This window comes from Xenopus laevis, chromosome 6S (assembly GCF_017654675.1).
Source record: "Xenopus laevis strain J_2021 chromosome 6S, Xenopus_laevis_v10.1, whole genome shotgun sequence".
In the NCBI taxonomy this organism is placed as follows: domain Eukaryota; kingdom Metazoa; phylum Chordata; class Amphibia; order Anura; family Pipidae; genus Xenopus; species Xenopus laevis.
The window spans coordinates 39524087-39551361 of NC_054382.1; the positions used below are offsets into that span (position 1 = coordinate 39524087).

Below are 27275 nucleotides of genomic sequence, written 5' to 3' on the forward strand. Positions count from 1 at the left end.
AAGTATATATATATTTATATATAATACACACACAATAGATATATATTAGCTAGCTGGCTAATGTTATGATCGTTAGCAAATGCACACAATTGGCAGGAGAACTCTCATTTACATACTAAATGGTGTCATTTTACAAGGCAAGGATATTGAGCTTGTTAGGACCATCTGAGCTTCCTAATGACAAAAAAAACACTACTACACAACTATATTTGTTTTCATGCTTTTACTTTCCTCACAGACACACTGTTGCCATTATTAAAAAAATCCAGTAAGTTAGAATGGATGTTTAATAACGTGCTTATATTTTACAGTTAGTATATAGCTATAATCATATAATTATTCATTTTGCTTGCAGTAGCATCCAATACATTCATGCTGAGTCACTAACGATTTTACCTGCTATAATTACTGTAGCTAGTTCTGACATGTCGGCCAGTTGCAATACACTACCAATACACAGCACGGCTCTGAGTTGTATGCAATTGGAAAAAAATTAGGTTGGCAAAGCACATTAATAAACCATTCACCTGTATATCTCAAAAATAATTGCATAGCATCCACTAGAGTTTCTAGTATTTTGTAATATGCCCCTCTCATTAAAAAGGTCTTCCACATAAAGCTATTTTGTGCATAGTAAATGGCCACTAATGTTTTTTTTTAACTTGTCAGGGAGGACCCTGGCAACCATTTTTTTTTAACTTTTAGGGGTGGCCCTGACCACCAATGAAGATTTTTAACTTTTATGCCGGCCCCCTAACCACTATTTTTTTTAACTTGTAGGGAGGACCCTAGCCACCATTTGTTATTTTTTAACTTTTAGAGGGGACCCTAGCCACCAATTGTTATTTTTAACTTGTAGGGGGGACCCTAGTCACCAATTGTTATTTTTTAACTTATAGGGGGAGCCTACAAGATTTCTGATCGCGGCCCTTCCTGTATGTATTGCTTTTTTTTTTTACATTTTTGTCCAGCTATTATTATTATTAAGATTTTAAAAATGCAAAAATAAGAGGTCATGTGAAGCAATACATATTAATAGTATGATAGAAGCATTTTGAGTAGGCAAAATTCGGAAGCAAATTACATTTTTTTAAAGCATAATTAATTTTTTTTCCAGAATTCAATTATAATAGTAGGTGCCTGCAAAAAAGCATGTGGTGCAACTTGCACACAACAAATGTTGTACCGAATTTTTAAATGGCGGGGCGCATCTTTTTCTTACTTAATTTGTGTGTAAATAGAGTCTGATCTGTTTTAGTAACTTCTGGGGAACCACCTACATTGCTTCAAATGAAAGTTTTTTTCTTATAGTCTGAAGGGGTGACCTCTGGTACAGTGATCCACTTTATGGGTAAAAAGGTCCCCTGCTATTTGTTTATAATGTCCTCTAATGTACTTTTAAAGTGTAATCATATCCCCTCACAAGTGCCTTTTTTCCCAGTAAACAACCCAAACCTTGACAGTCTACCCTCATAATATAAGTCTTCCATCCCTCTAACCAGTTTAGTTGCACTTAGTCTCTGCACTCTCTCCAGCTCATTTATATCCATCTTAAGGACTGGAGTCCAAAACTGCACTGCATACTCCAGATGAGGCCTTATCAGGGACCTACTGTATAAAGAGGCATAATTAGGTTTTCATTCCTTGAGTTAATGCCCTTTTTTATGCAAGACAGAACTTAATTTGCTTTAGTAGCCACATAATGACTCTGCCCAGAATTAACAACTTGTTATCTACAAAAAACCCTAGATCCTTCTCATTTAAGGAAACTCCCAACACATTGCCATTTAGTGTATAACTTGCATTTATATTATTTTTGCCAAAAAGCATAAGTACATTTATCAACATTGAACCTCATTCTAGTTTGCTGCCCAGTTTCCCAACTTAGGCAAATCACTCTGCAAAATAGCAACATCCTGCATGGAACCTATAGTTCTGTACAATTTAGTATCATCTGCAAAAATAGAAACAAAAATGCAAAAATAGAAACAGTACTTTCAATGTCCACCTCCAGGTCATTAATAAACAAGTTGAAAAGCAAGGGACCTAGTACAGAGCCCTGTGGTACTCCACTAACAACACTGGTCCGATGAGAAAATTTTCCATTTACCACCACTCTTTGTAGTCTATCTTTTAGCCAGTTCTCTATCCAGGTACAAATACTATGTTCCAAGCCAACATTCCTTAATTTAACCAGTAACCTTCTGTGTGGTACGGTATCAAATGCTTTAGCAAAGTCTAAGTAAATCACATCCACTGCCATCCCAGAATCGAGGTCTCTACTTACCTTCTTATAAAAAGAAATTGAGTTAGTCTGGCAAGATCTATTACGCAAAAAATCATACTGGCTATAAAGCCCACTATCTTATCCTTTATTAACCATTCGAAAAGCTTTCCTACCACTGACGTCAGACTAACTGGCCTAAAGTTTTGAGGCTGAGAACGAGATCCCTTTTTGAATAGTGGCACCACATTAGCAATTCACCAGTCTGTCTGCACTATCCTGAAAAATTAAGTAAAGAGGTTTGGCAATCACAGAGCTAAGCTCGCTAAGTACCCTGGGATGAATACCATCTGGCCCTGGACCTTTGTTTATCTTAACATGTTCTAGTCTCTTTTGAATTTCCTCATGTGTGAACCATGCATCATTAGTTGTATTACTAGAATCTGGACTACCTTCATTAACTGGTTCCTCATTTGTGTAGAAAGATGAAAAATATGTGTTCTGAATCTGCGCTTTTTGTTTGATTCCATCAACCAGCTGACCCCCCTCTGATATCAGAGGTCCCACCCCTTCTTGCTTCATTTTTTTTACTATTAACATATTTAAAAAATAATTTTGTATTCTTTTTACTGCTTGCTGCAATATCATTTTCCATATAAATTTTAGCTTGCCTTATAGCTTTTTGCATGATTTATTGGCTCCATTGCACCTTATAATTGATTTGGCTGTCCCAGCTAACTTGAAAGCCTTAAAAGCACGCCTTTTCGTACACACCTCAACACCAACACTTCTATTGAACCAAATAGGTTTTGCTTTGCAACGATGTTCATTGCTTACAAGGACATGACATGTATATTTATTAAGCAGCATTTTAAAGACTTCCCATTTTTGTTCTGTGTGAAAACCTTGTGAAAAGCATTTCCCACTTAATATGTTGCAGAGATGCCCTTATACTGTCAAAGTTTGCAAGTCTGAAATTTTGTGTTTTAGTTACTCCCTTATAGAATATTCTCAAAGGAGACCATGTTATGATCACTATTCCCTAAATGCTCACCCACACAAATGCTAGAGATGAGTTCAGTATTTTTAGTTATTACAAAGTCCAAAAGAGAGTTAGTCCTAGTAGGTTCTTGAACGAGCTGGAATAAAAAGTTGTCATTCAGCATATTTACAAACCTACTAGCTTTTTCTGTCTTGGCAACCCAATTATTAGTCAATGTCTGGATAATTGAAGTCACCCATAGCAACAACTTGACCCAGCTGTGAAGCCGCTTGTATCTGCAAGAGTAGCTGGGCTTCATACTCGTCGCTTATACGAGGTGGTTTATAGCATACACGGATGATAATTCTCTTTTTAACCTTTTTCCTAGTCAAAATCTCTACCCAGAGGGATTCTACACCCTCACCAGTGTCAGCAATGGTTATTTCTTTAGTGCATGGCTTTAATTCAGGCTTTACATACAAACACACTCCCAACCCTCTGTCCCTCCCAAAAAGTATGAAACCATTTAAATTCACAGTCCAGTCACATGTTTCATCCCACCAGGTCTCAGTGATACTAATTATATCATAATTTTTAAAGCATGCAATTAATTTTGGGCCCCATTGGTGTTCTTGTTCATGACTACCTGCTCAAGCTGTTTGTAGAAACCATGATGTGCGACACTACACTGAAAAAATTTGTGCTATTGTTTTAAAATGTTTGACTTCTATTATTTATTGCAATGAATTCATGTACACAACTATTTCTTATATGAGAAATATGAATAAAACCCACATGATTACATGCCACTTTTATCATCCCTTACTTGTTTACAGAAACTGGATTTCATTTTTTCTCTTGCAAAAAAGAAAAGTGCCTGAATTAAGTATCATTTTGTTTTTCCCTAGTTTGCATTGCCTAACATTCAGAGATTTTTTTTTATTACTTTTGTCTGTAAGCTTTTCTGGCGTCTCTCAGTTTTGGCTTGGAACTCATCTACAAAACCAACAAAAAAATGTTGGGCCTGTATCCATAATCTTTCAGATTGTATATGAAAAATTACAGGAAAAAAGCTCATGTCTAGGCAGTGATGTCAGTCTGATGTCAGGTCATGCCTTGATTTCTTTTATATCAAGTAAAACACCTATGTTGATCTTTACATGCTGCTGTGGAATAAATGACAAGTATATTTATCATTCAGTAGATGGAGCACAGCAATGGAATTTGCTTTCATTCAAGTATTTAATTTATACCAACAGAGACTTTCTGACCCCATAGGGCTTCAAAAATGGTGTTATGTGTTATGCTTGTGAAGGGGTCTGGTAAATTAGCCACTCTAATTAATATTGGCAGGCAAATCCCCAGTGTTATAGATGCCTAAATGGGTCCTAATGGTGAACCTATTTAATTATTCTGCCTTAAGCTATGCCCTATGCCATGGTGTTCTCACACTGTACAGTAGATAGCACTGTATTATAGTATAAAGTTCTGGGTAACAATGTGCTCGAGGTCCTTACCAAGCAGGCAGGAAGGGAATGGGTAGTGGAACTTAGGTGCATTAGGCCTAATAAGGGATAAGCTATACTTTGTAATAGGTCACTCTTGGAGTGACAGACCGGTCATTTAGCTCATGTGCGCATGCGCGTCAGCATGCATTAGCAAGCAGCGTGCACATCCCGCACAGCTTTTTTGCCGCGATCAGTTGTGGCAGAAAGAAACCAGGGGGCGGATCTGGGCCAGAGGGGCCCACTAGAGCCGGGGGCCCACTGGGTTTTTTCCCAGTGTCCCAGTGGCCCAGTCTGACCCTGGACTAAGCTGATCATTGATGCTTGTGAGTATATGCTATCATCTGTTGCTCTATGTTCTTGGATTCTGTGAACTCCTATGTGGATTATTCTGTTGAATAAACTAAGTTCTCTGGTTAAGCATAAAGAACCACTGGTGCCCAATTATTGTGCATAGTACTTTGAAACAGTTCCACTACACCCTGCCTCCACACTGTTGAGGGGGCTTCACCCCTGAGAGAAAGTTCAGATCACAAATATATATATATATATATATATATATATATATATATATATATATATATATATATATATATAGTTAACCTCTTAGTAGAGTGCCACTCATTTTACTACAGCGCTACACTTGTACAAAACCAGTGATTTCAGAGATAAGTTTTATAGTATTCCTTTAAGGTACTGTTCCAAAAGAGGGCACAAAGGTAGTCCTGTAACTCTATTTCCTTCTTACAGTATATAAAAGCTCTTGCCTTAGGCAACCTTAGGCTACTGAATGAATAGCAGTTGTTTCCAACACATATATAGTCATTTCACTCAACAACATTGATGGCTCACCCAGCCTTACATTTAAATAGAAGGCCAAACCTTCTGTTGTATGGGTTCCTTTTTTGTCCATGGCTATATCTGTAGAACATTGTATACTTTTACTTGAAGATAAGCAACATAGCACATAAAGTATAACCTTTCATAAGTGCAGACCTGTAATATTGTTTGTGTAAAATTACACAACAACATTAATAAGGTTGCCCTATATAGTAGTTAGTAGTATAGTAGTTTATAGTAGTTTTGCAAAACTGTACCCAATGTCATATCAAAGACACAATATCAAAAACCACAGCCATGAACATAATTGCCAAATATATTCAATACACTAACATTTTATACTTTCTCCTGAGGAGGTAAGTTACCTTAGGTGTAGAACAAAATTATAACTCATTGGGATAATTTTCTAAACAGGGTTGTTGGCCTGAAGCTTAGAACATACATAGTAATACATAGCTAAAAATACAGTAATCGATAAATAAGGTAGTGGTTGAAAACAGAAAGCCAATGGGTAGCTAGTCTCTTACTACTGTACAACTGTAGGAACACATACTCTGTAGTTATTTGGCAAAACATGACATGTCTCCTGTATTTAACATAACTTTGTGCAAACTGGGTGCAGACTTATTAGTATCGGAAAAGATGGTTACGGCACTTTCCTTTTCTTCCCTTCTGGTCCTTCCTTTTGCTCAAATTCTCCACATATGGTGAAAAGAATAAAGAGAAAGAAGAACACACAAGGGTTCTGTTATGTGATACCCTTAATGAAGACTTCATTTGCCCCACATGCTTTAGAATGTACTATGGATTTTAGGTTTAGTGATTTCCCTGATCCAATGTGTGGGGATCCAGGTTACAGTACAGAAATCCTGAGGGTGTATCTATCCAGTGTGGAACACTATCTCTACAGGGATGTCACCCCTCTGAAATGCTATGTTGTTACCTGACATGTATGTGAAAACCTCAGAGGATTGTAAGTATAAAACCCTAATTTGCACTGTTGCTATTTGTTTTGTTCAAGAGCCTTCTGGCATCCAATTCTGTTATTTAGTTATGCAGCACAAGTGAGGTGTATTTGCACAACACCATTCCCATCAACCTTTCAAGTAGCATAAGCCCAACCTATGGAGAGATGGTCAAATGTAACAAGTGCTCTGCCTGTTTCTAAGCCAGACAAGGTCTAGCCTAACCTAGATGGGGTTACATAACCTATAGCAACTGGCCAGCAGGCAGCATTTACTAGTCACCTGTTTGACAGTAAACGTCTCATTGGTGGCTAGAACTCGAATCAACTGCTCATATAAAACTCATAAATGTTCAGCCTATGTTTGTAAGGGTATCCTTCTACAGACCAAAAGGTACTCCTATAGCTTTACTAGTTTCTCATCAAATTACTCTTGTGCATATGTTTATGCGAGTTTGCATGCAAAAGAGAAATTACTTTATAAGCCCCTATGGGCTTAGACTTAGTATTTATGTTCTGTCTAATTTACTCATATAATAACTTGAAGAGTTCGTTGCCCTAAATAAATAGATAATATAAAAACAGGAGCAAAGTTTGCCCCAGGTCAAAGAAATAATATCAACCAATCAACAGAGCATTTACCTTGCTGTTCTCAACGATCTCAGGGTATTAAAGCATTTAAACCAGTCATCTTAGTGAGCATTTAGTATGCTGGGACTTCAGAGGATTAGCTAATTGGTCAAGATCACAAGGACCTGGCACTGGGATATCCCCTAGCTTGAGATCCAGTCTTATAGTCAGGATTCTTAAAGGAATTGTTCAGTGTAAAAATAAAAACTGGGTAAATAGATAGGCTGGGCAAAATAAAAAATGTTTCTAATATAGTTAGTTAGCCAAAAATTAAATGTATAAAGGCTGGAGTGATTTGATGTATAACATATCAGTCTGAACACTACTTTTCAGCTCTCTTGGTTAACACTGACTGGTTGCCCTGGTTACCAGGCAGAATCCAATCAGAGACTTGAGGGGGGGCCACATGGGTCATATCTGTTGCTTTTGAATCTGAGCTGAATGCTGAGGGTCAATTACAAACTCACTGAACAGAAATGTACCATGTGGCCCCCCTTCAAGTCGCTGACTAACTCAGAGTTATAGAGCTGAAAAGCAGGAAGTTGAATTCTGGCTTTTTTATTAGACATCTGTTCACTCCAGCCTTTCTACATTACATTTTTGGCTTAACTAACTATATTAGAAACATTTTTTATTTTGCCCAGCCTATCTATTTACCCAGTTTTTATTTTCACACTGAACTATTCCTTTAACCTCAGAACCAACTGCTTCGGCCCTGGGATTATTTTACAAGGGTTTTCAGAAAGAAATTACAGCCACAGCCAAACAAACTAATATACTGTAACATTAAAAGCACAACACAGGTGAAAAGTTCTATTTCCATTGTTGTCAAGAAGAAATCACTATTCACTTTTAAACAGTCGCAGAGCCATGAAAAGAGCAACCGAACTGAAATTCCCCAGCACACTATTCAGAAGCATAGCAACAGTGTTGCTTAATCCTAGTTAGATTAATGGACTGGAAAGCAGGATATACATAGGTGGGCAGCCAGAAAGCCTCCACATGTTGTTGAACTACATTTTACCTACACCCTGTTGCCAACATTTTATAAATGAAAAAAAAAAATCTGAATCACAGGGGGCACAATCAACGTGTAAGACTGTAATTAGAGATAATAAAGAACAGTAATAAGAGGAAAATCTGGAAGCGTGTAGGCCTGACATTTCAGACAAGGACAAGGTAGCATTGGCAGTCCATGAACTTCACAGCTGGCAGACACCCAAGTGTCTAAATGCCCACAAAAGAATGGAGGGGGCGATTGGAGGTGGATTCACATGGGAGTGTCTAGGTTAGTTTACACAAATAAAAGACTGCTCGCATCTGAGCTGTCTCTCCCTGAAACATTTTCATTAAGAATGCAGGAATCTCTTGTGCTGCTGCTTCTGCTGCTGGTAGAACATACTGTATTTTTCCTGCAGGAAAGCTCAAGGCATAGGGAGAAACAATTCTGCTTCAGATAATCCAGATAATCAGCTAATATCACTAAACTGTTCACTCGTTCAGGGCCGGCAGATCTGATTGAACTCACGGTGCCTAGAAAGCAGGACCTTTGGCATATGATCACAGCACATGTGACGGCACAAACAAGTGGCAGTTAGGATTCACGCTACATATGTAACTATGAACACAAATGAGGCATTTATCTTGATTTGTTTGATTCTATAAGCTTTATACACAGTGCAAATATTACAGTAATACATCCCTGTTACCCTTTCACGTTAGACCAATGAAAACAAGCCATGGGATCCTGTGCAGTATAGCTTTAATGCAAACATCCAATACAAGCCATACGAATACAAATATAAGTTTCACGTCAGCTGTCACCATGCACACTGAGGGAAAATCACTTTTTATACAGCAAGGCTGTCCAATAAGAGGCCCTACAGCTGTTGCTGAATCATAACTCCCAGCACCCCCTGGCAGCATAAGGCAACCCGGGGGATACTGACAGTTGTAGTTTAGGAACAGCTTGGACATTGTTAATTATAATAATATGAAGAAAAATTGCAGTGTAACAGAAAAAAAAACATCCACTATGAAGGATAACAAGCAATGTTTTCCAATTTTGGATTCCTACAGATAAATCCACAGACCTTAGAAGTATCAGGCACACATTGGAAACACCAGGATCCAAACAAACAAAGTGAAAGATGTTTTAGGGAGCATTGAAATGAATGTGTATAGCTGTGTGTGAGTGTGTGTGAGAGTGTGCTAGAGAACTGACAGCGTGCAAGAGGCTGCTGCTTACGAGACAGGCGGATAAAGTGAAAGTACATGAGCTGACTGGCAGTCAGAGCTCTGCTGCTAAAGACATTACTCAGATTATTATTTTTATGATTGTGCACGGAGGCACAGGCTCCTCTCCACTCACAGCAGAAGGAAATTGCACACAGATGAAATAAATATGATTTTCCAGCTGAAGAAAATGACTGGGGCCCGGCAGCAGCAGGCCGGCTGCTACAGATGCGGGTGAATAAGAGAAGCAGGAGAATCGCTCACCTGACAGTCAGAGGAACTGGAGCAGCAACAGCAGTGGCAGCAACACAGACAGGAGATCTACAGCTGATCGTGCACCAGGGTGCTGGGCTGTCCTGAAATGACCTGCCTGGGGAGGACGAACAAGGATAGGGAGGGCGGGGGAGACTCAAGAGGAGGGGTCGGGCAGCCTCTGCTTCCCATCCCATCAGTACACACAGGCAGCTTACTGTATAGTATATATATATATATATACATATTAACTCAGCCTGCCTGCGCCTCTTCAGTCGCACAAGGAGAGTGCAGCTTGAAAGCAGCAGGACAAGTCAGTAACAAGTAGACAGTCTCCTGCTATGGTCTAGGAACATACGAGGATTGCAGTGAATTGAAAAGAAGCCCAATAAGGGTTGTGTGGGTAAACTGCTGGATCAAACCAGGCTGGAATAACAATAGAATATATAAAGAACCAGCTGCTGGAAAAGCAAAAATTGGTTGGGGGGGGGGGTTTGTTTGGAAACAATGGGCTGCTAGTATAAATTGAAAGTGAATTACTGCATATAAATCTTCACCATCATTTTCCTGGTTTGCTAAAGGTTACAGGAATATTAGGAAGGAAAACGTTTGGGCTATACCAACATGCTTCCCAGGATTGCGACATGTAAAGTTGTTAAAGGGGTGGTTCACTTTAAGTTAACTTTTGCTATGTTATAGAAGAACTATTCTAAGCAACTTTTCAATTGGTCTTTTTTTTAATTATTTGCCTTCTTCTTTTGACTTTTTCCAGCTTTCAAGTGTAGGTCACCGACCCCATCTAAAAAAACAAATGCTCTGTAAAGCTACAAATGTATTGTTATTGCTACTTTTTATTACTCCTTTTTCAATTCAGGCCCTCCTCCAATTGCCGATTCAAATCTAGTGTAAGGGCTAGAGTAATTTGGATCCAAGCAACCATATTATTGAAACTGCAAAAAGCTAACTAACTCAAAAACCACAAATAATAAAAATGAAAAATAATTGAAAAATGTTTTAGAATATCACTATCATCTACACTATGCAGGCCAACAATACTACTGCTCCTGTTCCATTCCATAATGGCACTGAATCTTCTCCTCCCAAGGAGCATCATGTTAGATTACCCCAGGCTGCTTAGCACACCACACCTCAAATGTCAGTACATGTCCCCATAACACAATCGGGGGTCAGACTGGGGGGCCGGGGCCCACCGGGACTACTGTCCAGGGCCCCCCCTCTGAGCCCCCCCCTACTGTAACACGCCAATCGCACATGGCATGCCTGTGTGAAGGCGCCCCTCGGAGCGCCTGTGTGAATGGCAGATGGCGATGTGCACCGCCTAAAAGGGCTTTTTTTTTCCGTTTTGTAGAATGCAATCTTGAGAGGGGTCTTTTCCCGGTTTCCCACCGGGCCAGTCTGACCCTGACACAACTGACTCCCACCCAACATATTATTAGCCCCATCACTGCCAACCCTGCCTCCACTGCTCTCAATGAAACCCCTACCATTACAGTTAACCCAGTCTCCACCAGCTCTAACACTGATGCAGCTCATACAAGGACCATAGTGTATGTACTTTCACCATGAATAATCAGGCTCCATGTTATTGGCCACCTTCCTGGACTGTTTGGGGACCACAATGGTGACAGCAGGGATCTCTCTGGGCATGGGACCCATATCAGCCATGGGAGCCAGTTTTTTGGGTCCTTGGGCAGTACCTCTTCCCCTCTACCTAACTCTTATTGCAGGTACAATCAGTACAAATACATAGCCAACAACCAATGAGACAGTAGACTGCAGCAACAGCAGGACATCAGGAGCAGCTCCAAGCAATGCCTGGGTCACCAGAGCAGCAGGACAAGCAGCTTGAGTCTCAAGTAACTGCTAAGACAGATCTCAATCAGGTGGAACAGCAGAAATTACCTCTGACTACACACGATAATGACGAGTCTAATGTCTGTTTGATTGAAATTGCTCTTCCAATTCCATGGAAATTCCAGATTAGTGGTACTACTGAGGAAAGGGATTGTCGGCAGTTAAAAGGAGAAGGATGGGCAATTCATTATACATAAATTGGAAACATCCTATTCTCCCCAAAGGCCATTATTATATGTAGCAAATCTTCACTATACCAGCATACACATTGCTCAAAGTTCCCTGGTATCTGAAATGATTGCAGCCACCATCGTACATTACTGTGACTTCACATCCTTGTCATTATGCGCTTGCATGAGGTTTCAGTGGCATGCCCCCGTGCCATGTCCTCGCTTGTGTGATGAGCCTACTGTAAATATTTGTTGGTGCAAAATTGTCTTTTTCCCACTCACTCAAGTGCTTTGCTTTTGTGCTGAAAAATGGTTGACAGGCCCGGTTGCTTTCTTACTGTTTGCAAAGTTGAATATATCGAACAGAGTGGGTGTTGCTTAAGAAACTTAGTGTCACCTAGGAAACATTATGCTGGGTTTCCTATTGGTGGAGTGGCTGATAGAGGCAGAGCCTTAGGGGCAGCAATAAGACCCCAATAACCTGAACAAAAGAGCACACATGTGCAGGGCCTGGGCTTCAATTTTTGTGTATACCTGGGATAGAGAAGTTTTAACAAAGCAGGGATGGTAGGTGATATTGACCATGTATAAAGGATAAAACACAATGTGCACTGATTAGAAAAACTGAGGACAAAATCCAGAGTTGTTTTAGGTTTTCTCTAAGCATGTTACCATGCCGTTTCTCATGAAATTGACTTTCATTATACCCTTACTTGTCCTTTAAAAAATGGTTACAACAGACTAAAGACTCCTCACATAGAAAGGGGTAGATCTGCCAACTGACTTTGGGTTGCAACAGTAGGGAATTCTCATGCCTGTGTAATTACCTCAATTCCCTAAGTCCAAGAAAGCAATGGGACATATAAGATTTGTTGACCTGTTTGGAATTTCAACGAAATAGAGAAAAAAAGAGACAAGTGGGAGAAGGATAGGCAAAAGAATCAGAAGGTTCCATTGATCTAATGCTGGAGGCATATTCATCTGGGAGTGGTCATGCTTGGTCTGAATATGACATGGAATTCAGGAGCAAAATCCTATCTGATGCATCTCTTACATTTGGCCGAAAGCATCTAGACCTTTGGATCCACATTATAACTAGAGAGAGGAATTCACCCAAAATTTGTGATCTAAAATCAGCTCCTCCAGGTCCTTCAAAGTAAAGTAGACAAAGAGTTTGCTCTAGGAAGAACTCAAGTCCCACTTTCTATTCCACCAATTGAAGGCCTCATAAACTGTTCCCAAGAGGAGGGTAAATTTAGGTTAATACAACAGGTTACAACAACAGTGGGAATCCACCTGGCTCTGATATTGCTGGGAATGAATTGGGGACCCATATTTTTTATTGGGTGATTTTTCAGGTTTTTTTTTGGCGCTCTTAATATACTTGTTAATAATAATAACATGACCTCCTGTTTTTCCCAAATGAATAATGCTATCTGAGGGGTTATTTTAGGCTACTCCCCGGCAGTGATGTGCAGTGTCTGACAATTCCCTGGCATAGCGACATATTAAAGAAGTTACCCCCCTATAAATATCTCCCTCGGCACCTAGTTAGCAGCAGGTATATGTCAGGGCTTTGGGCCATGTGATCAAGCTTTCCATATGCTTCTGTCAGTGTGTGGTAAACTGAGCAGCACGGACAGGCATGGCAGCACATTTCTCAGAAGCAGTGTGGTGGAACATGTTATATGGTACAAATTATGGGAAGCCACACACAGTACAGAAACAAACCCCATTTGAGTAGCAACCACGTAAAATGAAAAACTATGGCCTAAGGCTCTAGGGTTGGTTCAAATACTGTAAAAATAGGCTTATTGTGCCAAAAAGCTTGCAGGTATATTTGTACCCTTTCAGCCTATCTCTTCTTTCACATCAAGCATGGTATGCACTGACCAGGCGGTGCCCCTCCATGCCAACTCAAAATCAGCCACATTTAAGCAACACTACACATCTGCAAATAATTTACAAACTGGTGAACACGTATATACAGATATATCATCTGTTATTCAGAAACCCATAATCTAGAAAGCTCTTAAATACAAGAATGCCATTTTCCATAGAGTGCTATTTATCCCAAAATCTTTCTCATGATTTCCTTTTTCTCTGTATTAATAAAACAGTACCCTGCTTGCGAAAGTAACGAAGCTGTATAAAGCCATGTAAATATTCCAGCTTTCGATACACTCATGCCAGTGTGTAATAAACTGAACAGGTTTTTGGCTAACTGGGTTCTTATATTTTCATGTTAACAAATGCCCAGCCATTGCTTAGCTTAGCAATACAAACCATGCTAGTGAAATGAGCTAAAGAAGATACAGAATGGGATAAGGAGAAACAGAGGCCAGCTGATGATTTCCTTGATTTTATTTTCACAACGGTTTTTCGGTTATTTTTTTTGAAACATCAGAATTTGCATGTTCTCTGCAAAATATGATGCCTGCAGCACCTCTTACACAGAAATAGCTATCATTTACTGGACGATAATACACCAAGTAAGATTTGCTTGTGATCTTTATCACATATTACTCAAGGAAAGTCAAAGAGCCATTGTTTCACTATTTGTTCTGAACTGCAGACCCTGTTCTATGGCAACTTAAAGGGGCCTTTAAGTTAACTCTTAGTATGTTATAGAATGGAATCTTTTCAATTGGTCTTCATTATTTATAGTTCTTTCAATTATTTACCTTCTTTTAAAAAGGGGTCACTGATCCTATCTAAAAACAAATGCTCTATAGGCATATGCATTTATTTTTATTGTTACATTATTCAGGTCCTCTCTTTTTCGCATTCCAGTCTCATTTTCAAATCAGAGCTAGGCAAATTTGGACTCTAGTTACCAGACTAGACAGCTGCAAACTGCACCCCCTACCTAATCCTTGACACCGGAGCAATGACAGGTGTGGGTGTATATAAGAGATCATGGTTGCCGGGTTGATTCTGGGGCGTTTGAGCCAGAGGAATCCACAAGAAATCGCACTCATGGAGTTTCTCTGTGTACCCCAGTGGGCTAATTAGAAGTAGAAAAGTCCAATCAGCGCTGTAAAAGACCTCTCTGGAGATAATACGTGTTAACCAGATTTGAAGAGGTTTATAGGCCAAACAAAGTTAATTCAATCTTCACAACCTTAGATAAAACAAAGATAGGAACACCATATAGTGAAGTATAGCTTTTTAATTATGAATTAAAGAGACCCCAACCGGATATATTCACAAGATTTGAAATTAAAACAGCATTCAATAAATATTCAGGCCAAATCCACAATATTAATTCTTCTAAGCGTTTCACGTGGTGCTCCACGCTTCCTCAGAAGTTACTTGTATATGTTATGCTATTAAAAGCAATGTTTGTCTGTCCCTTTCTAATCTCTGTCTCAGTGGCTCAGACTGTTGATAAAATGTAAGACAAGGCATCTGATGAACAGACCTGTCTTTGCTGGGCAACCAAGACCAAGAGGAGTTAAGCAAATGTAGCTTTCAATAACAATTGCTTTTACAAATAAAACACTGAAAATGTGTAATAAACGTATATAGGAAAGTTGCTTTGCATTATGTTTTCTTTTATAAGGCAAATTTTTATTTTGGGGTCGACTTTAAGTTTTTAGTAATCACTGGCACCCACCCTTTTGTGCCTTAAGAATCAGAAATGCCAATGTACTATTTATTTATTATTTTTTTCTTTTGAATTAAAGTTTTCTGAACATGAATTTTTAAGTTGACCAAAGACATTGAAACAAAATAAATTTGCTAGCTAAAATCTGGTGAGCTTATAATAAACTCAGTAAGAGATGTATTTTTAAAATTCAAACTATTTTTTTAACACAAAAGTTTTTGTCTATGAATATTTTTTTTCCATGAATTAACACAATAACATTTTTCCAACTTTATATATTGCAGTTGCGAATATAACTTTACTAACTTTTGATTACCTCAAAGCGCAGTATGGCAGCGGTGGGACTATGACATCCTAGCCCCCCCTACGCAAAATATTATTTTCTTGGCCCCCCCACAGGAGACCCTAAATTAAGGGTCACCCATGACACCCAAAATATCACATCACTGGACCCCTCTTGCATGTATATTTGTATTAATGTATCACTATTTATATATGCAGTTCTGTATATTATAGCAATACATTTAAGGAACAAATGGGCAACAATACAATAATATAAATTAATACAGGTATGGGGCCTGTTATCCAGAATGATTTTGACTTGGTGTTTTCCTGATAAGGAATCGTCCTATAATGTGGATCTCCATACCTTAAGACTACTAAAAGATCATTTAAGCATTAATTAAACCCAGCAGAATAGTTTTGCCTCCAATAAGTATTAATTATATCTTAGTTGGGATAAAGTACAAGGTACGGTACTGTTTTATTATTACAGAGAAAAGGGAAATCATTTTTAAAAATTGCAATTATTTGGAATTATTAAACTGGAATTTAATAATTTCTAATCATTTTTGAAAATTGGAATTATTTGCATTTGTGGCAGAGACTTCATCCTTTTTAAACCACATACAGCTTAAAATCTAAGTGGGTGTTAACCTACAGATGCAAACAAGAGGTTAACAGGTGCAGGTTAAGTACAGTGTTTGGCATTGCCTCATAAGTGCCAAAACCAAGTCAGGTGGTACAAGGCATTTAAAGTTACTTTTGTAAATTATTATTTGCCTATGGGAAGCCATAATAAAATGGAAGACCCTGTTCTCTCTTAGTTGAGAGAAAAAGGCAGCAGCAGGACCTGTCAGGAGTCTCCGGCTTGACCCTTGGCTTTGTTTTTGGAGTTCTTTTGATTGCTGCCTGTCTCGACCCTTACCTGCTTTTGGATTTGATTATTTGTCTGACCCCTGTACCTGATTTCGGACTCTACAGATCTGTGCTTCATTATTAGCACCTCTGCTACTCCTCATCTGAGCTCACCCTGTCATCATATCCAGGTACTGATTTCTCAGTGGGAGGTTTAGGGAAGGCTCCATTCACTTAGACCTCCAACTCTCTGACTTCTGGTTGAGGTAAGCATGACATTACCTTTACGTTAACTTTACATGTGTTTTGAAATGCCGTATTTTTAGCAACTTTTCAATTTTTATTTGTTATTGATTTTGAACCAATATTGCTCTGTGAGGATACAATTTTATTGTCACTGTTACGTTATTAGTTATCTTTCTATTCAGGCCCTCATCTTCAAGTCTATCATTCAAATTCAAAAGCATTCTTAGGGACAAAAGAGGCATCTGTTTAGATCTAGTGTTTTCAGATGGAGCTGCCTTAAATTTTGTGTGCCAAATGAACAGTTTGTAGGAGCTCCACCTGTATAATGAGTTATGTGGTCTTTCATCTTTCTTTAGGGTTTTCACCCCATATCATTTAGCTTCACCAACTATAGTTGCTAAAGAGGGTAGTTTATTTTCTGTTCCTTCTTAGCAGTACTGCATAACTGGTTTAAATTTTTCCAGGATTGCCATATTTGTTGACCATTGATATCCTGACTTATTCAGTTGTAAGACAAATGTATGCTATTCTCAGAATCAAAGGGAGGTTTATTCACTCATGAAAGCTTATGTTTCTTGTCTTTCCGTGGTAGGTATGTATTTTTCATATTTTGAACAAACTTTCCCAGATAATTGTGGAGCATTATTAGTTAATGTGATTAGTAGAAATGTTGGCACACAGGCATAAAAATACATTACTGTATTACTTTGTGTATGATACTGTATATCCAAAGGCTCCATGATGGCAATGTAAGGCAGCATAAAACAGTTTTTACTCAGTTTTGCTCACAGTTTTGTCACAACCTGCTTCAAGTGCTGATATGGTCCAATGAATGGCAACATACTGTATACTGTATGTTTGATGAAGGACGGGGACATTAGAATCAGCACTTGAAGGCTGTGCCCAAACTGCATGTGATATAAGCTGATAAGGAGGCCCGAGAGGTGTCGGCAATGCCCTACTTCTGAACAATTTTTCAGAAATGTTTATTGCAGTTAATTGAAAAATATCCAGCAGAGTATCTCCTAAACCCTTTATATTTGGTAACTAATATATATTGCAAAAATGCCTCTTTTAATGCAGAGAAAGTCATATATACATTATTTTATGAAGCTGAACCACCAGTTTATTATTATACTTTTTTTATGATGGGTGAGATGTAGTGGGCTGGGCTGTGGATGAGGCTGTTTTGTTGGGTAGCTAGTCCAGGTGACTAAAAATACAGGTCAGTGGATCAGTGAGTCAGGGCCAGGGTAGGTCCCCCTGATAAGACCCACATAGGTCTCTAACCCCAGAAACATGAGACAATTTTGCTGCTTACATCAATACCATTGTGGCATCCAACTATCTTAACATTCAAAACAATGGCCCTTATACTTGGCAGTTTAAAGTTGGTGAATTGCCTTTTTAAATAGATAAAAAGTATGTTATTGAGTTCTTTAAACTAAGTTAAATGAGGGCTCCATCATTTCAGAAAGTTAAGCTCACATGATGGAATTCAATAACTAAAACAGCCAGGGTTCATTTGTACTGTATGTAAATTCAAGCAGTAATTGGCAGGTGCTATAACGTGATATGCCAGTGCAGGTGTTTGTTCAGCATTTTTTAATTTCAGACATTTTCAGGACATTCAAAATATATTTTCAGTAAACCCTTCAAATGTTGTAGTATTCAATATATGCACAGTCATGGGTTTAAAAACTGATCTGGACTGGGATTCACACTAGGCCCTGGCATTCCAAGTACACAGAGGCCCAAGCAGACCCACCACAGGCCCAATAAATAGTGACTGTCTATACTGTCTGACATTTGCCAGAACCCATAGATTGCCAGTCCGGGCCTGTATAGTCAAATATAGAATTGATTGCTGTCACGGCCGGCAACCAATACCTGAACAGGTGCCAGGTACCCTGGTCTCGGCTCGGCTTCACCAGTAGTGTGACCACCGTTGGGCTTCGGGAGGAGCCCTCAGCTTACTTGGGTGCCACCTGGACTTAACGAGGGGTACAAGGCAAGATGTTCTGGCTAGCAGAGGGGCACGGCAGGTAGCAGAGTCTTTTGGGCCGAGGGTCACAGTACAAAACAGGAAACAGAATCGTAATCAGTTCAGCCTGGGTCGGGGCAGGCGGAAGTCAATCGTAATCAGGCAGGCCAAGGTCAAAACCGGGTAATCAATCAGACAGGAGGGTTAAGCAGAAGGATAGTCGATATTCAGGCAAGGGTCGGATATAGAAGTCAGGATAATAGTAAAGCCAGGCAGGGGTCAAAACCAGAATCAGAAATCAGAATCAGAATCACAAACAAAGCACCAGGAACAAGATCCTATCACGGGCAAGGTCTCACAGCCCTAATGAGCCTTTTAAACTATTCAAATTAAGCGTCATTGCGCGCTGGAGTCATCACGCCAGCACGCCTGCGCCTTTAAATGACGAAGAGGCACGCGTCCTTAAGCCTCCAAGATGGCGCCGGACACGGAGCGGCGCGGCGGGCGTCCCCGCCGCACCACTGGCCCACCAGGGCAAGTAATATTTACTACATTACCCCCCCCTCTAGGGGGGGCCACTGGACCCCCAGGTTTCCCACGAAATTTTTGATGAAACAGTCTCCTGAGACGGTCAGCCCTGATGTCACTAACTGAGACCAAAGAGTTCTCCTCAGGGCCATAGCCCTTCCATTTAACTAGATACTGGAGCTTACCACGCACCAGGCAGGATTCGAGGAGCTCTTGGATCTCAAATTCGGACTGACCTTCAACCAACACTGGGGGAGGAACTGGTAGATGACAGACCTGTGAAGCTGGTTTTAGGAGAGAGACGTGAAAAGAGTTAGAAATCTTAAAATTGACTGGTAATTTAAGACGAACAGAGGAAGGATTAATTATTTCTGAGATGGGATATGGACCAATAAACTTAGGACCCAACTTGAGAGAGGGGACTTTGAGTTTGATGTTTTTAGTAGACAACCAAACAGTCACCAACCTTATACTTGGGTGCCTCCCTACGGGATCTATCAGCTGCCTTTTTCTGAGCGGCTGTAGCTGCGGAAAGAGAGTCATGCACCTGAGACCAAATCTTCGCAAACTGTTGGACAGAGGAGTTAACAGAGGGTACAGGAGACAAAGAACCAGAAAATGAAAATGCTTTGGGGTGTAAACCATGGACAATAAAGAAAGGAGATTCACCAGTGGAGGAATGAGTAGCATTATTGTAGGCAAATTCTGCCTAGGGTAACAGTTCAGCCCATGAGGATTGGTTGTCAGATACATAACACCTCAGATACTGTTCAAGGGATTGATTAACCCTTTCAGTTTGACCATTGGTTTGGGGGTGATAAGCGGTAGAAAATGACAACTCAATCCCAACCAAAGAGCAGAAGGCTCGCCAAAACTTTGAAACAAATTGAACCCCACTGTCAGAAACAATATTTACCGGAAACCCATGTAACTTAAAGATGTGGGAAATGAATAATTCAGACAGGGTTTTGGCAGACGGGAGGTGTGGAAGGGAAATAAAATGGCCCATTTTGCTAAACCTATCCACCACCACCCAAATCACAGTTTTCCCCTGAGAAGGGGGTAGATCAACAATAAAATCCATCGATGGGATGGGACCAAGGTTTGTCAGGAATGGGTAGTGGCCTTAACAATCCCTGCGACAAATTCCTGGAGGATTTAGACCTTTGACAAACGGGACAGGAATTAACGAAAGCTTTAGCATCTTGCTTATAGGAAGGCCACCACACATTGCGGGATAAAAGGGACACTGTCTTCGTGATACCAGGATGTCCCGCCATTTTGGAATTGTGGACTTCACCCAAAACCTGTTCCCTGAGATCCTCAGGAACAAATAGTCTCCCGGAGGGAGTTTCAACTGGGGCAGAAGATTGAGCATGAGATAACAAAGTACTAAGGTCAGATCCCAAAGCTGCCACAATTAATTTGCTTGGGATGATGGAAATGCACTCACTAGATTCGGTGGGGTTGGATTCGAAATTTCTAGAGAGTGCATCTGCCTTAGTGTTTTTAGAGCCTGGCCTAAAAGTAAGAGCGAAATCAAACCTGGTCTAGCCTGCCTAGGATTCAGCCGTTTGGCTGACTCTACAGTATATACAAAAGATTTTTATGGTCACTAAAGACCGTTATTAAGTGCTTAGCGCCCTCCAACAGATGCCGCCATTCCTCAAAGGCCCATTTGATAGCCAACAATTCTCTATTTCCGATGTCATAGTTAGCCACAGCAGGAGAGAATTTTTTAGAGAAAAATGCACAGGGGTGCACTTTGTTGTTTACCGGATGCCTTTGAGAAAGAATTGCCCCAGCCCCAACTTCAGAGGCATCAACCTCAACAATGAAAGAAAGTGCAGTGTCAGGGTGTCGAAGAATGGGGGCAGAACTGAACTCTTTTTTGAGAGATTCAAAAGCTTGGATAGCTTGAGGGGACCATATGCTTGGATCAGCACCTTTCTTAGTCAAATCAGTAATAGGGGCCACTATCAGGGAGAAGTTTTTAATGAACTGACGATAGTAATTGGCAAAACCTAAGAACCTTTGTGTTGCATGTAAGGAGAGTTCAAAGTGAATCCAAAAGCGGACACCCTGACAGAACCCGTAGGCCAGGTAAGTTTAACAGATATCAAAATCCTAGAGAAATACTGGGGAGAGGAAACTTCTTTACCCAAATGGAGCTCCCCTTCTCCATTTAGGCTTGGAAGTTTCCCGGCCTCTTAGGACATTGATTCAAGAAATGACCCTTCTCCCCACAGTATATGCATAAACCTTGGGATCGCCTGCGGGCCTTTTCCTCAGGAGTCAGATGAGATATACCCAATTGCATGGGTTCCTCCTGAGGTAGAGGAACAGAGGGATTAGGGAATTTAACATTGGTCACCACATTTGGAAAGTTTGACTTAGTGTTGGTATACCCAGACTGAAAGGAAGAACCTTTCTCACCCCTTCTCTCCCTCTGTCTTCTATCCACCTGGATGGCAAGAGACATGAGATCATCCAGGTTGGAAGATAGAGGATAGTTAACTAGGCTATCCTTAACAGCATCAGAAAGTCCAATACGGAACTGGCTTCGAAGAGCCATGTCATTCCAACCAGTTTCAACTGCCCACCAGCGGAACTCTGTGCAATATACCTCCGCATCCCGTTTTCCCTGGCGTAATTTACGAATTGCGGAGTCGGCAGAAGACGCACGATCCGGGTCATAGAATTGCCATAGTGTTAAAGAAACAATCAAGGGAAAAGCGGGCAGGATCAGTGGAGGGTAATCTGAGAGCCCAAATTTGAGGGTCACCCTGAAGCAGGGTCATAACAAACCTTACTTTCTCCTCACCAGATGTGAATGAATCAGGAAAGAAACTAAGGTATAATTTACAGGCCTCCTTAAACACAAAAAATTTGGTTCTGTCCCCACTGAATTTTTCAGGGAACACAATTTTGGGTTCATGGGTTTTAGAGGTGTTACCCATCAAAGCAGAAGAAACCACAGGAGGAGAAGCAACTGGACCAGGCAAAGGCTGCGGAGACTCCAGCCGGCGAGTCAGATTGTGGAATCCTTGCATGAGATAGTCTTGCTTCCGCTCGTGGTTGTAAGGGGCCCGAAGGCGCAGTAATAGTGTAGACCAAAGAGGAGACCAAACCAAGTTCGAGGTACAAGAGCGTTTATCAAAAGAATCGTCAAGGTACAGGCAAATAGATCAGACCAGGCAGCAGACAACAGGAATCGTAATAACAGGCAAGAGTCGGTACACAAGAATCAAAAGCAGTATATCACACCCAGGAACAGACGAACAGGAACCTATAGTTGGGCAAGGACTGGAAGGGGAGAGAGGTTTAAGTAGTCTCTGAGTTTGGCGCCAAAGTTGACGCACTGGCGTCAGACGCTGACGCGCTTGCGTCAGACGCAGACGCCAGCGTCCCCACGCTGACGTCCTGACGCCGGCGCCCATTCTGACGCCGGCGTCCATTCCGTCGCCGGCGGCCAATCCGGGAGCAGGAAGACGATGACACCATGGAGCTGCGCCCATCAGGAACCATGCGGTGAGGCAGGGGGTCGCCATCTTGGACGCCATCTTTGGAAGGTGAGTTAGAATCCATTACAGTACCCCCCTCCTTAGGGGGGGCCTCAGGACCACCGAGACTAGGAGAAGAAGGGAAAAGTCTATGGAACTTACGGACCAAGGCAGGCGCATGGACGTCCGAGTTCCTCACCCAGGAGCACTCCTCCGGACCGAACCCTTTCCACTCAATGAGATACTGAAGAGTACCCCTGGAAAAACAGGAGTCCAAAATCCTCTTGACTTCGAATTCCTGGTGACCATCAACCAGGACAGGAGCTGGGGAAGAAGAAGAAGGACAAGACACAGCAGGCTTAAGTAACGAGACATGAAAGACATTTGGAATCCGCATCTCCGGAGGAAGTTGAAGGCGGACCGCCACAGGGTTGATGACTTCGACGACAGGATAAGGGCCGATGAACTTAGGACCAAGTTTGGGAGTGGGAATTTCAGACGAATATTACGAGTAGAAAGAAAAACTTTGTCACCAGGAGAATATGGAGGGGCAGGAACTCTTCTCTTATCGGCAAACCTCTTCTGAGCCAGGGAACTCTTCTCCAAATTAGTGGCAGTGGCCTCCCAGATAGCCAACATGTGAGCAGCTTGGTCGTTGGCCGCAGGAACGTTGGTAAGAAGAAGATCTTGAGGAAAGGCCAACGGATTCCGACCATAAACACAGAAGAAGGGAGACTTTAGGGAAGAGGAATGCAGCGCATTATTGTGAGCGAACTCAGCCCAAGGAAGAAGATCCGACCAATCGTCCTGGCACAGAGACACATGACAGCGCAGAAACTGCTCCAAAGCCTGGTTGACCCGTTCAGCAGCACCATTGGATTGTGGGTGGTAAGCAGAGGAAAATTGGAGAGAAATATTAAGGGCCTTGCATAGCGACCTCCAGAACTTGGATATAAATTGAGAACCCCGATCAGAAACAATCTCAGCAGGAAAACCATGGAGGCGAAAAATATGTTTAATAAAAAGTTCAGAAAGTCAGAGGCAGAAGGCAATTTCCGAAGTGGAGTAAAATGGGCCATCTTACTAAATCTGTCGATCACCACCCAGATCACAGTGTGGCCGGAGGATAAGGGCAGATCGACAATGAAATCCATTGCCACATGAGTCCAAGGGCGAGAAGGGATGGGCAACGGCAGGAGAAGACCCTTGGGAGAAGAATGACTAGCTTTAGAGACAGCACAGGTAGCACAGGAAGAAATAAAATCTTTCACGTCCTTTCTCATCGATGGCCACCACACCAAGCGTGACAGGAGTTCAGTGGTCTTCTCAATCCCCGGGTGACCAGCTTGTTTGGAATTGTGAGTTTGAGATAGGATGGCCTGGCGACACTCAGGTGGAACAAAAGCAACCCCCAAGGGAATGTTATCAGGAGCAGAGGCCTGGGCAGAAAGAAGTTCAGAAGCCAAGGAGGGAAACAAGGCAGCAACAATCTTGGAAGGAGGCACTATAGGTTCGGGATCTTCAGAATAAGAAATCTCGGGAACAAAACTCCTGGACAGCGCATCAGCCTTTCTATTTCTTGAGCCAGGACGAAGGTGATGATAAAATTAAAACGGGAGAAAAATAAAGACCATCTGGCTTGACGAGGATTTAAACGTTTCAGGGACTGGATAAATTCAAGGTTCTTGTGGTCTGTAAAGATGGTCACAGGAATAGAAGATCCCTCAAGTAGATGCCTCCACTCCTCCAGGGCCAATTTGACCGCGAGCAGTTCACGATTCCCAACGTCATAATTCTGCTCGGGAGAAGAGAATTTTTTGGAGAAGAATGCACACTGATGTAACTTCCCATCCGAAGAAGACCTTTGAGATAAAACGGCTCCAGCTCCCACATCAGAGGCGTCCACTTCAAGGAAAAAGGGCAGAAGAGGTTCGGGGTGTCTCAGAATTGGTGCAGAAGAAAAGGCCTCTTTCAATGTTTCAAAGGCTTCCACAGCTAGAGGGGGCCAGTGCTGAGGTTTGCCCCCTTTGCGGATAAGAGCAAGAATAGGAGAAATCTTGGAGGAAAAGCCTTTAATGAACTGCCTATAATAATTGGCAAAGCCAATGAACCTTTGAATAGCCTTGACGCTGGTGGGTAGAGGCCAATCAAGAATTGCAGTAACCTTGGCTGGATCCATCTTGAACCCCTGTTGTGAGATTATATACCCAAGGAAAGGGATGGAAGGCACCTCGAAAGAACACTTCTCCAACTTGGCGAAGAGATTATTCTTTCTAAGACGAAGAAGAACTTCCTTCACCTGACAACGGTGTTCCTGAAGATCTTTGGAGAAAATGAGGATATCATCCAGGTAAACGACTACACATTGCCCCAACAAATCTCTGAAAACGTCATTTACAAACTCCTGGAAGACCGCAGGGGCATTACATAGACCAAATGGCATTACAAGGTACTCATAATGCCCGTCACGAGTATTGAAAGCGGTCTTCCATTCATCGCCCTCTCGGATCCGAATGAGGTTGTAGGCGCCCCGAAGATCAAGTTTGGTGAAGAGATTAGCGCCTCTCAACTGATCGAAAAGTTCAGAGATTAAGGGAGAGGGTAACGGTTTTTGATAGTGATTTTATTCAGCCCTCTATAGTCGATGCAGGGCCGCAGACTGCCATCCTTCTTTTCGACAAAGAAAAAACCTGCTCCAGCAGGAGACGATGAGGGACGAATGAACCCTCTCTGAAGATTCTCCTGAATGTAGGTTTTCATGGCTGCTGTTTCAGAAGGAGACAGAGGATAGGTGCGGCCACGAGGAGGCATGGAACCAGGCAGGAGTTCAACTGGGCAGTCGTAGGGTCGATGGGAGGAAGAGTCTCAGCGGAGCCCTTATTGAAGACATCCGAAAAGGATTGATATACAACTGGAAGAGAGGGCTTAGAAGACACAGAGGAAACTTTGATAATGGGCACAGCAGGTAAACAGTTCTGTTGGCAATGTGGACTCCAACGGGCAACTTGTGAAGAAGACCAATCAATGACTGGGTTATGGGTGCATAACCATGGAAGACCCAGAACAATAGGAGTAGAAGGGCAATCAATAAGAAGAAAGGACAGTCTCTCCAAATGCAGGGTGCCCACTTTGAGTGAAAGTTCCGAGGTGGTCTGTGAAATGATGGCAGAAGACAGAGGACGATCATCAATTGCCAGAGCTCGCAGAGGAATAGCCAGAGGAAGAAGAGGAACAGCATGTCGGCTGGCAAAAGTCTTGTCCATGAAATTCCCGGCAGCACCAGAATCTACGAAGGCTTGAACCGGGATCCTCCGGGAGCCAAACTGGATCTGTGCCGGAAGTAGGAAACGATGACCAGACGGTCGGGGAGAAGGACAAACTCCACCCAGGTAAGTCTCCCCAAACTTACCGAGGTATTGGCGTTTTCCAGGCTTTACAGGACACTCGAGGATGGAGTGAGCTTTGCCCCCGCCGCCTTTCTCCAGTACTTCTCCTGTTCGGAAAGACGGGCCCGTCCAATCTGCATCGATTCCTCAGCAGATGTAGGAGAGGAAGAAGCAGAAGCCGCAGGAGGTGGAGAGGGCGAGAAGTAAGCAGGATTGTTGAGCAGGGGTCTCTGGAAGCGGGAGGCCAGGATAGGCTGGAAACGAGGGTTCCTCTTAGAATGCTCACGGTCTAGCTCGACCTGGAACTCCCTCTGGCGAGTATCGACCTTCACGGCCAAGGCGACCAACTCTTCCCAACGGGGAGGAATTTCCCGGGATACGAGGTCGTTCTTTATTCTTATAGCCAGGCCGTTGTAGAAGGCAGCATGATAACCATCATTGTTCCACGACGTCTCCGCTACCAGGGTGCGAAACTCAATGGCATACTCCGGAACCGAGCGGGAGCCTTGCTGGAGCTGGAACAACCGAGCCGAAGAAGCTATGGCTCGTCCAGGAGCATCAAACACTGTCCGGAACTCATGGAGAAAGGTACAGGCATTATCGATCAGAGGATCCTTCTTTTCCCAAAAGGGTGATGCCCATTCTAGGGCCTTTCCCTGCAGACGAGAGATAACATAACCCACTTTGGCTCGCTCCGAGACAAACTGACCTGGCAGCAGGGCAAACTGGATTTCACATTGGATAATGAACCCTCTGCAAGCGTCAGGATCACCACTGTAGAGAGGAGGTGCGGGGATGCGAGGCTCGGAGACTTGGAGCGGGGTTGCAGGTACAGCGACTGGTGCCACGGGAGTCAAGGTAGACACTTTCTCCAGAACTGCGCCAATGGCCTGACCAAAGTGAGACTGGAGTACTTCATAAGAGTCAATTCGGGAGGCCAAAGCTCGAATGGTTTCACCAACATCAGGCGAAGCATGAGTCTCCTCCAAAGGGTCCATGGCCCAACTATACTGTAAGGGGCCCGAAGGCGCAGTAATAGTGTAGACCAAAGAGGAGACCAAACCAAGTTCGAGGTACAAGAGGGTTTATCAAAAGAATCGTCAAGGTACAGGCAAATAGATCAGACCAGGCAGCAGACAACAGGAATCGTAATAACAGGCAAGAGTCGGTACACAAGAATCAAAAGCAGTATATCACACCCAGG

At 42.0% G+C, this 27275-nt stretch overlaps 1 protein-coding gene across 1 annotated transcript in view; it reads right to left on the reverse strand.

Annotated features, from left to right (window-relative positions):
• thrb.S (thyroid hormone receptor, beta S homeolog) overlaps positions 1 to 9831 on the reverse strand; it is a 220983-nt gene extending 211152 nt beyond the window's left edge. Inside the window, exon 1 of the mRNA XM_041567090.1 lies at positions 9645 to 9831. The gene's annotated coding sequence lies outside the window, so the exon portion shown is untranslated. The remainder of the gene's footprint in view (positions 1 to 9644) is intronic.
• Between the last annotated feature and the right edge of the window lie 17444 nt (positions 9832 to 27275).